The 10,971-nt window shown below is 38.0% G+C and overlaps 1 long non-coding RNA gene and 1 pseudogene across 1 annotated transcript; one reads left to right on the top strand and one right to left on the bottom strand.

Moving 5' to 3' along the window:
- The first annotated feature begins 2,626 nt into the window (after positions 1-2,626).
- Positions 2,627-4,987, top strand: LOC112394697 (uncharacterized). The gene is made up of 3 exons (XR_003002191.1): positions 2,627-2,841; positions 3,700-3,775; positions 4,752-4,987. It is a non-coding gene; the product is annotated as an uncharacterized LOC112394697 (long non-coding RNA).
- Positions 4,988-8,619: 3,632 nt separating this feature from the next.
- Positions 8,620-10,508, bottom strand: LOC112394749 (RING finger protein 11-like; annotated as a pseudogene).
- Between the last annotated feature and the right edge of the window lie 463 nt (positions 10,509-10,971).

The raw sequence follows: 10,971 nt of genomic DNA, 5'->3' as shown, positions 1-10,971 counted from the left end.
CAAAGGGAATACTTCCTAACTCATTCTATGAGGCCAGCATTACCCCAATACCAAAACCAGACTAAGACATTACAAGAAAGGAAAACTAAACACTAATATCTTTTATGAACATAGATGCAATATTTCTCAACAAAATAATAGCATATCAAAAAAATAATAGCATATCAAATACAACAATGTATTTTAAAAATATACACGTGACCAAATGGGATTTATACCATACACGTAAGTTTGTTTCAACATGCAAAAATAAATTCATGAAACCGTCACATCAGCTGGCTATAGAAGAAAAATTCTATGATTATATCATTTTGGACCTACACCAGGATTCTAAACTTAACTTAGAACTTTTCTTTGGACTCAGGATCTTGGATATGGATTTAGACCTGACCTGGACATTGGAACTAGAATTTGAAAAAGGACCTACTCTTAGATCCAGATCTTGAACCTCAAAATTTGAGGTTCAGCTAACCCTAGCTCTATCCCTTGTCCTAGCCCTAGCAATAACCCTAATATTAACCTTAACTCTAACATTGGCATTAATCCTAGCCTTAGCTTTAGCCTCAGATCTAATCTTAACCATAATCATAGCTTTAACTTCAACCACAAACCTAACTCTAAGCCTAAGGCTAGCCCTAAGCCTAATTGTAAATATGTCACAATAACATGGTTAGAGCTCAATGTGTGAGAAGGGACACATTTTCCTTAAAAAAGAATTCCAAATAATGGGTGGATATTCCTTCCTCTAGGAGACGGAATTTAATTCCCTTCCCCTTATGTGTAGGCTAGACTTAGTAACTCACTTCCAGAGAGTATGGAAAGAGGAAAATAGCAACTTTACAGTGGAGAAACTTGGTTGGAGAAAGCTTAACAAAATGATCAAGGTTAACATCACCAGCAATGTCATGTTGTTATCATGAAGTGATTATTCCAAGTTTAGTGAACATCTATCATATAAGTACAAAATTAAAGAACTAGAAAAATCATATATGATTAAAAGGGGACTATAATCCTGTGGAATTCTTCCCCAAAGCCCATAACTTAAGTATAATTATAATAAAGTACCATACAAATCCAAATTTAGGGACATTCTACAAAATACTTCATTAGTACTCTTTAAAGTGGAGTCTAAAGATCATGAGAAAAAAAGGAAAGACTGGACAACTGTTACAGATCAGAGGAGATTAAAGAAATATGATGACTAAATACAATATGGTGTACTGGATAGGATCCTGGAACAGAAAAAGGACATTAGTGGGAAAAGTGTGAAATCTGAATAAAATCTATACTTTACTTAACAATATTGCAACAATGTTAATTTCATAGTTTTGAAAAATGTACCATAGTTATGAAAGATGTTAACACTAGGGGTAACTGGGTAAAGGGAATACTCTGTACTATCTGTGCAACTTTTCTACGAATCTAAAATTATTCCCAAGAAATGTTAAGGGAATTATTAAGCTTTTATACCTATTAATTAATAACTGTATTAGAGAGTAACTACAGAGATCAAATTGGTGAATAATAGCTCTTCCTTATAGATAAAATCTAAAACTAGAAACGATTGAATTTCTTCCTAGCACCCTCCCTTTAAACCTGGTTGTGAAGATTACTACCAGTGTATGTAAGATACTTTCAGAAATTAGAAACTGAAAAGTAAAACTAACAAAAAACATTTGTTATTATAAATAACAATGGAATTTAGTATGCTATTATACCTTCAGACCTACTGTAGGACATGCTGTTCTTTGCTGTTCCACTTGTGGCAGGATTCATAGTTTTTCTAACAGGTACAGATCCCTATGCCTGATACTGTGAGGAAATGTTATACTTGAGCTCCACTCTTATCTCTCTCAGGCATTTTTTGGTATTGTCTAAAATGTAAATATATACTGTCAACCTCCAGCATGATACCAGGCACATAATAGAAACCCAATAAATGTTTCACTGTGAGTGGAGTATAAGTTGATAGAATATTTTTGAAGGTTGATTAGGCAGATTAGATTGATTGAAAATCAATATTTTAAGTTTGCATCTCTTTCTTTCCAGAAATTCTAGTTCTAGAAATTTATATATAGCTATACACATATATAAAGAGGTTCACATTGCAGCCTATCTGTAAGAGGACAGAAACAAAAAACAAACAAAATACCCCCAAACTGAAAACTAAAAGTGCATCAATATTGGACTGGCCATGTAAATTATGTAATGTGATGCAGCTATTAAAGAGAATGGAATGTATGTACACAAAAATTGACTGGGAAGATCACTATCCAAGACAGATTGTAGACTATGTATACTATGCTGCTCTTGCATAAAATACAGGATCTCCACTACGTAGAAATACTTACATACAAGATACAACAAGTGTGAATGTAAGCACTTGGGAAATATCTGAAAGAACCACACAAGATACTGGAAGAGTGGGACAACTTTCCATGTGCCATATGATTAGAATTCTGAAGGGTAAACACACGAACTAATGGACCTCTGCTACCATCTTCCGGCAAGGGAGGGAATCGCAGGCGTCAGACTCCTCTTTACTAAGGAAGCGTCTCAGTCGGCCGGCGTAATGACGTCATCTCGACGCGCGATGGCGCATGCGCAGTAGAAGGAGGGCCGCGAGCTGCGTGGGTTTGTGCCTAGGCGCTTGTGGTTCGGGGCCCTGGCACCGGGGGCGCCGGGTTGGCGACTTTTGCACTCTTGGCATTGGGTGGGCGGCATCTTGGGGATCGCATGAGCCAGTGGCATCATGCCCGTGGGCGCTGGGGTCAGCGTCGCGGCTTTTCCGGACGGACGTTCGTCGGCCAGGAGGAAGGGCGGAAAGCACATCTCGGAAAGGTAATACGGCTTGGCCCCTGGGCCTGGGTTTCGTATCTTGTGTTGTCTCCTGTGACTGTTGCCTCCGCGCGCTGGCCCGTCCGCGCTGTGCTAGGGGGTATTGGTCGTCTCGCGACTCAGTTCACAGTAGCTGAAAGGGACTGTGTGTGATGTTCTGATTTCTCCCCATCGTTTTAAAAGGGAGGCTCTGGCCATTGCTCCTCGGGTAAAATGCAGAGAGACAGCTTTTTAAGATGGGACTGTCAGTGTTGGGGACCCTCCTTAATTACCAGAATGGAATCCCCTTCAGTTCCTCAAGCTGTGTTGTTTAGGCACAGAAAATGTGAGTAATTGTTACTGGAACTAAGTTTGAGTGAAAAAACGCACCGGTACTGCCGAATTTTCGAACTAATCTTACAAAAGTCAGTTCAGATATTATTTTTCACTGTGTTTCCTAGCATTAAGGAATTTTATTATCAGGTTTTGTATAAAGACTAAAAGTAAATTGTGAAGTGGAAGAATTGAGATTAAACTATTTCAGTCAACACGCATGTATTAATGATACCTTAGTAGTCAACAGCGGGCTAGGTTTTATCAGGGATACAGAAGTTCTGGCCATCTCTGGTTTTAGATATCCCTTATTTGTTGAGACCTTTACATTGTTTTGTTGCCTTTTATCTGTTTTCAAGATGGGAAAACAGGAACAAGGGAAGTATAGGTTATTACTAGGTGGGGTTGAATAAGTGGAGCAGCAAAATGCAAAGCAGAAAGAAGAGGGACCTACCCTAGAGGGATATGATTTCCATTTTCAAGGCGCATTCATCCTATGCAGGGAGACAGCCTAACATAAAATTTGCCTAACAAAAAATATATTAACAGGTGGAAAGACTATCTCCCAGTTGAACAGCGGATGCCTGGGACTCATTTCATTGCTTTCAAAGTTCCTTAAAAAAAGGTAAGCAAAAGTTAATACCGTATTCTTTCAGAAATCTGAATTCTCCATATAGAGCCCTGGCTCTCAACCCCATCGTACTCCATTTTCCCTTTTTATAGCAAATACTTTTTAATACCTCTTTTACTATCCAGAAATGGAATTCATAGATAAATACAACCTACTTTTGTACTTAATTAAAAAACAAAAAAAAACAATGCAATGCCCTAACTATAAATAAAGAATAAAGTAATTTATAAGAAAGTAATATGTATCTCAGTATGTAAATGTTTGGGGATGACTATACTAGAAATAAAGAAATAGTCAGTTACTTGTACCATGAATGCAATAAACTATGGACTTTGATTGATAACGATGTGTCAGTGTTGGTTCATGAATTCTAACGAATGAAGCACACTGGTATGGCATGTTGATAATGGGGAAGGCAGTGTGGGATGAAGGAGAGAGAGTATAACTGGGAACTGTGTACATATTGCTCGGTTTTGCTGTGAAACTCAAACTGCTCTAAAACTAGTCTACTAATTTAAAAAGAAAATTGTGTTGCTGGCACTTGAATAACCAAACAGATCAATCGAACAGAGTACATAAATAAACCAAATACATAAAAGAATATTTAGCCATCCTTCATATAGATAGATATTCAAGAAGTATTTATTTATGTGTCTATTTACAGGCACTCTGCTTGGAGCTGGCAATACAGTGGTGGGCAAAATTGATGTGGTCCCTGCCTTCTGGGAGTTTACAGTCAGGTTAGGAGACCAACATGAAATAAACAAACATAGAAATAACTATATAGAAGTGAGCTTATTTTCTTCCGTCTAATCTCTCTGGAAGAAAGGATTGTAATATCACTTGTAAACTCCAGAGGAGGAAACTTTACTTTGAATTTCATATGTTAGCATCACAGGTTTTGAATAAATGGATAATGTAGTAAAGGATTTTAAACATATGTTCTTCCTTATTTTATTCTTTCTGACAGAGTTTTGAAAAGAATCTTGCTCCAGAAGAACGTTTCTCCCCCTTGGATCTCTTAACAAAATCCAAGGACAGAATGAAGAACTTGGGCTGATGATTGACTTACCAAATACTCGCCGCTATTACAAGCCAGAGGTAGATGGAAGCCGTGATTGAAAATGACCTTCTTTCTGATACTGTACTAATTCATAGTAGTTCAGTAGTTATCATCTTATGCTAAGGTGAATCCTGGCCTTCTCTCATGGGTTCAAAAAGGGAAGCTAGTGGTTTCCTTAAGTACACATTTGTAATTGCTGTTTCAAAATGAGATTAAAGATATGAATTGAACTATAGTATTTGGCAGTTGGCTCTAGATGTGCTGAAGAAATTCTATAAGCTTCCATGTTCTATATTTTGAAAATGAAGTAAACTTTTAGTAGTTACAATAGTATCCTAAAAAGAAAGAAAGGTATGTCCATTATGTCTTTAGCACTTATTTTAAGCAGTTGCCTGAGCATGTTTAAGCATCACTGTAAAAGACAATTGTGCTCTAAGTTTTATGCTTCCTTTTCCTAATGCCTTCTGATATAGTACAGAAACCCACTCTTGGCCCATGTAGGACATTCCAGTGCAAAAGAATTATCCTTCTAAAAAAAAAAAAAAAAGAATTATCCTTCTTCTGACCTGTTCCATGGCCTTGGGAGACAGTAACACCTAATGTCTTTTAATATTTGTGGAGCAGTTTGTCATTTAGAAAGTTCTTTCATATCCATTGACTTAGTTAATCTTCACAGCAATCCTTTGCTCTTGAAGTGGAAGTAGTACTGATATCTCCTACTGAGTGCTTACTCTGCACTAAGCTCAGAGGATAGACAACTACAATTACTAATTTTACAGACGATGAAACTGACTCTCGGAAAAGGAAGAATTGAAATTTCAGCTCTGTTATTCCTTTTTTTTTTTATTGTGGTAAAACATAGGTAAATCATATTTATTTCTCTTCTTTTATTTAACAGTTTTCAAAATAATGAGTTGATTCACAAATATCCTCCAGTGTTGACCAGTTTTGTAAAATTTTATTTACTCCTATCACCGTGGACTCTGTTACAGTTATTATTCTAACTGAGGCCCTATCTTTGGCCAGTTGGAGCTTCTCGGTGACTCCTGAGTCCTTTTGACATGACATCAGTTGTCTCTAGACTTTTTCAGTGGTCAGAGCTAGGAAATATGTATGTTATTTTGCCGGAATGAGGAAAGGACAGCCCAGGTATTGGGGACAGGTACAAAAGGCACAGGGCTTGAACTTGTGCTCTGGAGGGGCAGCCTCTGGTGTGACTAGAGGGTAGTGTGAAAGGGCAAAGAAGTCATACATTCATTTTCAGCAAATACTTGTATAACACCTTCTAAGTTGAAGGCGCTGTTCTAGGAAGTAGGAAGAGAACAAAGTTCTTGCCCTTACGTACTTTCCATTGTAGTGGGGGAGAGAGATGAATAAATAAGTCAATATGTGGAGTGTCAAGCGGTGGTAAATGCTTTGGAGAATAACAAAAGAAGATGAAGAGGTGAGGGAATGTGGTAGGTGATCAGGGAAGTCCCCTCTATTAAGATGTCGATGGAGCAGAGCCTTGAAGTGAGAAACAAGCCATTGGATATCTGGGAGAGTGGAGATGGGGTGGGAGGGTGTGTTCTGAAGCAGAAGGAATAGTAGGTGCAAAGTCCCTGAGGCACGACTGTGCTTGGCATGTTTGAGGAATAGTAAGGAAGCCAGTGTGGCTGGACAGGGGAAAGTGAGTGCGGGCAGGGCAGTAGAGAATGAGATCAGGGGAGGCTGTCAGGGCAAAGGAGGGAGGTGGATGATGTAGGTCCATGTAAGTCATAGTTTGAACTTATAATTCAGTTGGAGAGACAGACTGATAATTGTTTATAAAGAGTTCTCAATGCTGTGCTAACAACCTGGGCTCTATTCTGTGCTTAGTGAAGTTCAAGCAACAGAGCAATCCAGCCTAGTTTATATTTTAAAAAGATAACATCTTCCATGTGGAGGATCAGTTGAAATAGAAGAGACTGTTAGAATTATAGGGCGGTAGTAATCCAGGCAGGAGATGATGAATGCCAGACACCACCTAGTCACAGACATACCTTTTGCAGAGATCAGCTACATGTTGATGTTTTATATTTACTTTCTCATATAATTTTTTTTAAGTGCTGGACCACAAATTACTGTGGCACAGTTGGAAAAATCTGAGACTCGATTCTAGTCTTTTTTCTGTTTGCCTGCTGTGCAGCTTGGGCTTACGTCTCAAGCCTTACTTTTTCATTGTGAAATAAAAACGGTACTAGTTAACCCGGGAAGTCCACAAGCACATAGACCCATAGTATGTGAGGAGCAGTGAATGAGAGAAGGAATGGAAGTGCTTTGGGACCCCAAGAGCACTTCAGAAACCATTTGTTCTTTTTAATATTGAGCATTAAAATTGAAGGCATTCCATTTGTTTCACTCAAAAACAAATTCTATTCGTCTGGTAGCCTGTTTTTGTTTTTGTGTTTCCACTCCCTTTTTCTATAGTCAGGTCAGTTCCTGATGGGCATTCTCCAGTCCATGCTATTGCATCTGATTGGAGGCTATGCAAAATTTCCCAGAGACAATGAATTTTGACTTTATAGTAGTTAATTCTTGATAGTACATTCCTGCAAAAACACTCTTTCTTCAGAGTTTTTCCTTTTCAGGTTAGTGGTCGTGTTTTGGTAACTAATAAACGCTACTCTTCAGAAAATTGTATAACTTGTTTTTAGTGTATCTACTTTGCTTACTTAATTCCATATTCCCTGTTTTATAGACAGACTTATTGGTGTCCACTGTACCCATGGTTTAAACAGGACTGGCTACCACATCTGCAGGTGAGTTGCCAACCCCAAGAGGCAGACCATGTTTAAATTGTTCTGTTTACAGTAGTAATGTAAGCTGAATGCAACAAATGCAGTCAGAGAAATGTATGAAGTGGAAGGGAAGGCAATTTTGCCCCCTACTCAGAGGTGACCACCAGTAATAATTTAGCACATATTTTTTGAGACGTAAAAAATGCAGATATAAGCATATACAATGGTCCCTTGGTATCTGCAGGGGATTGGTTTTAGGACTCCCCATGGATACCAAAATCCTCGGATGCTCAAGTCCCGTATGTAAAATGGTGTAGTATTGTCGGCCTTCCATGTCTGCAGGATATGGAACCGTTGGATATACAGCACTGACTGTACATGTGATTTAATGGTATAGTATTTAGACATTCTGGTTTATAATTTAATATATGGTGGACATCTTCCTATGAAAATATTTGGAGACCTCAATCTTATTTATTTATTTATTTATTCCTCCAAATTTGCTTTATGTAGTTGGATATAAATTAATGAACCAAAACTTAAGCAAGATACATGTAAGGATTTAATAGAACCTGATCCTGTAATTCTTTCAGTTTTTCTCAAACTCATCATGGGGCTTGTAAGAAAATTAACCAACATGGATACTACTACAGTTGAATGTCAAATCCTTAAGTGCTTATGACATACTAAATTCTTCTATAATGCACTTATGAAGAACCCTTCAAGAGACTTGTGTTTTGTATGTAGAAAAGTGTTGATTTCTTTGAGGAGAGAAGCATTCAGCTTTCGTGGATAAATCCTTGTTAGGCTGAGGCAATCATTATCATATCCCTCTTTGCCATGAATTGTCTTATGAATTGGTCATATCAGTCTGTTTTGGCAAATGAGAAATTAGGGGAAGGCTGTTATTGTGCTTATGAGAATGATATTTTTCTCTGAAAAAAGATAAATATGCATTAGGAAAATGACCATTGGGACCCTTTTTCTAAAACTTAAGCAAGATACATGTAAGGATTTAATAGAACCTGATCCTGTAATTCTTTCAGTTTTTCTCAAACTCATCATGGGGCTTGTAAGAAAATTAACCAACATGGATACTACTACAGTTGAATGTCAAATCCTTAAGTGCTTATGACATACTAAATTCTTCTATAATGCACTTATGAAGAACCCTTCAAGAGACTTGTGTTTTGTATGTAGAAAAGTGTTGATTTCTTTGAGGAGTGAAGCATTCAGCTTTCGTGGATAAATACTTGTTAGGCTGAGGCAATCATTATCATATCCCTCTTTGCCATGAATTGTCTTATGAATTGGTCATATCAGTCTGTTTTGGCAAATGAGAAATTAGGGGAAGGCTGTTATTGTGCTTATGAGAATGATATTTTTCTCTGAAAAAAGATAAATATGCATTAGGAAAATGACCATTGGGACCCTTTTTCTGCTTCCTCCTTGTTTTGTTAGAATATGATACTTGGTTTTATAGCAGCTATCTTGTGACCCTGAGATGACTGTATGCCAATAACGACAAATGGTAGATTAGAAAGAACCAGCAAAGACAGAAAATAGCAACATCAGTAGTAACAACAATCACAGCAAAAGAACAATGGGACCTTAACTTGTGGAGTTCCTATAAAGTAAAAAATAAATGCTCTATGTTTATTCTAAAAAAAAAAAAAGAACTATGCAAAAAAGCTTAAAACTACCTTTTTTGTGCCAGTGTTATAAAATGTAGCTTTAAATAAAACCTTGACCCAAATGCCAGCAACTTCAGAAAAGAATTTGGGTATGGGGAAGAAGAAAGATATCTCACTTAGGAAAAGCAACCACTATCTTTCTCCTAATCTTCTATACACAATTGAAACATGTATAGCTGATGTAACACTTTACACAAATCCTATGTACTGGAGCAATAACAAGATCTAAATACAATTATATTTTTAAACACTGGGGGAAGGCTTTACATAAAAATAGCATCCTACTTTTCCCCCTGAATTTCTAAAATATCACGTACTTTTCCGCAACATCTGAAGCCGTTCAGGAATTTTTAGGAAACTTTCGTGCATGATCTTAATTCCTAATCCCCCGCTCTTTGGGCTCAACGAGAAAAGATCAAAACCACCAAAAATGATGGTTCACTTGAAGTCAGGTGAGAGACACTGGCTCAGTTAGTCTCGTAGGACAAAAGCAGTGCTGCATCAACTGTCTCCATGCAGGAGGGGCACGTGAAGGATCTCATCAGCCAGTCATCTGTACAGCCCAGGTGATCTGCATACACAGCAGAAATCAAATTGGGTTCTCATAAACAAAGTCCATCATACAGATCACACACTCCCGGATCTTTTTTTATAATATTTGTTTTATTTTATTGATTGATTTTATGTTTTGGTTGTGCTGGGTCTTAGTTGCAGCCGGTGGGCTCCTTAGTCATGGCATGCAAACTCTTAGTTGCGGCATGCGTGTGGGATCTAGTTCCATGACCAGGGAACGAACCCAGGCCCCCTGCATTGGGAGTGCGGAGTCTTTAGCCAGTGCACCATCAGGGAAGCCCCCTGGATTCTTTTTTCTGATCCGTTTCTTCCAGGGTCATAAACTCCTTTAGGCTAATGCTGTATGAGGCCTATTCTTTTGAGCTATCCTATTTTGTTCCTCTCAGCTGAGACGCTAGGCGAGTCTGGCTAGGTGTTGGATGATAGACCAAAACTGGAACTTGATCCAGATATGGCAGCAGCGGCTCCTGATCCAGCTCCGTCCCCTTGCCAAAGCTAGCCCAGTCGGACTGAGACTTGTGAGGCAAGGAGATGTCATCCGAAGTGGGGGACTTAAGGCATTTCCCCATCTGTCAGACAGAGAAAGAAAAATCCTGTATGATCTCACTTTATATGGAATTTTTTAAAAAGCTTATAGAGGCAGGGGGTGGAGGGTGGGTGAAATGGGTAAAGGTGGTCAATATGTACAAACTGCCAGTGATAAATAAGTCCTGGGGATGTGACTATAGTTAATAATACCGTATTGCATATTTAAAATTTGCTAAGAGAGTAGATCTTAAAAGTCCTCATCACAAGAAAAAAAGATTTCTACTATGTATGGTAATGGATGTTAACTAGACGTACTGTGGTGATCATTTTTTAAATTGAAGTATAGTTGATTTACAGCATTATATTGTAATAACAATATATTAGAACCCAGTGATTCAATATTTTTATAGATTATACTCCATTTAAAGTTATTATAAAACATTGGCTATCCTTATAGCTTATTTATTTTATGCATAGTAGTTTGTGCCTTTCATCCCCTCCCCTACCCCTATCTTGCCCCTCCCCCCTTCCCTCTACCCACTGGTAACCACTGCTTTGATGTCTACATCTGTG

Source organism: Neophocaena asiaeorientalis, unplaced genomic scaffold, assembly GCF_003031525.2.
Source record: "Neophocaena asiaeorientalis asiaeorientalis breed wild unplaced genomic scaffold, Neophocaena_asiaeorientalis_V1.1 scaffold419, whole genome shotgun sequence".
Classification (NCBI taxonomy): domain Eukaryota; kingdom Metazoa; phylum Chordata; class Mammalia; order Artiodactyla; family Phocoenidae; genus Neophocaena; species Neophocaena asiaeorientalis.
This window is presented reverse-complemented; position numbering and strand designations above follow the sequence as displayed.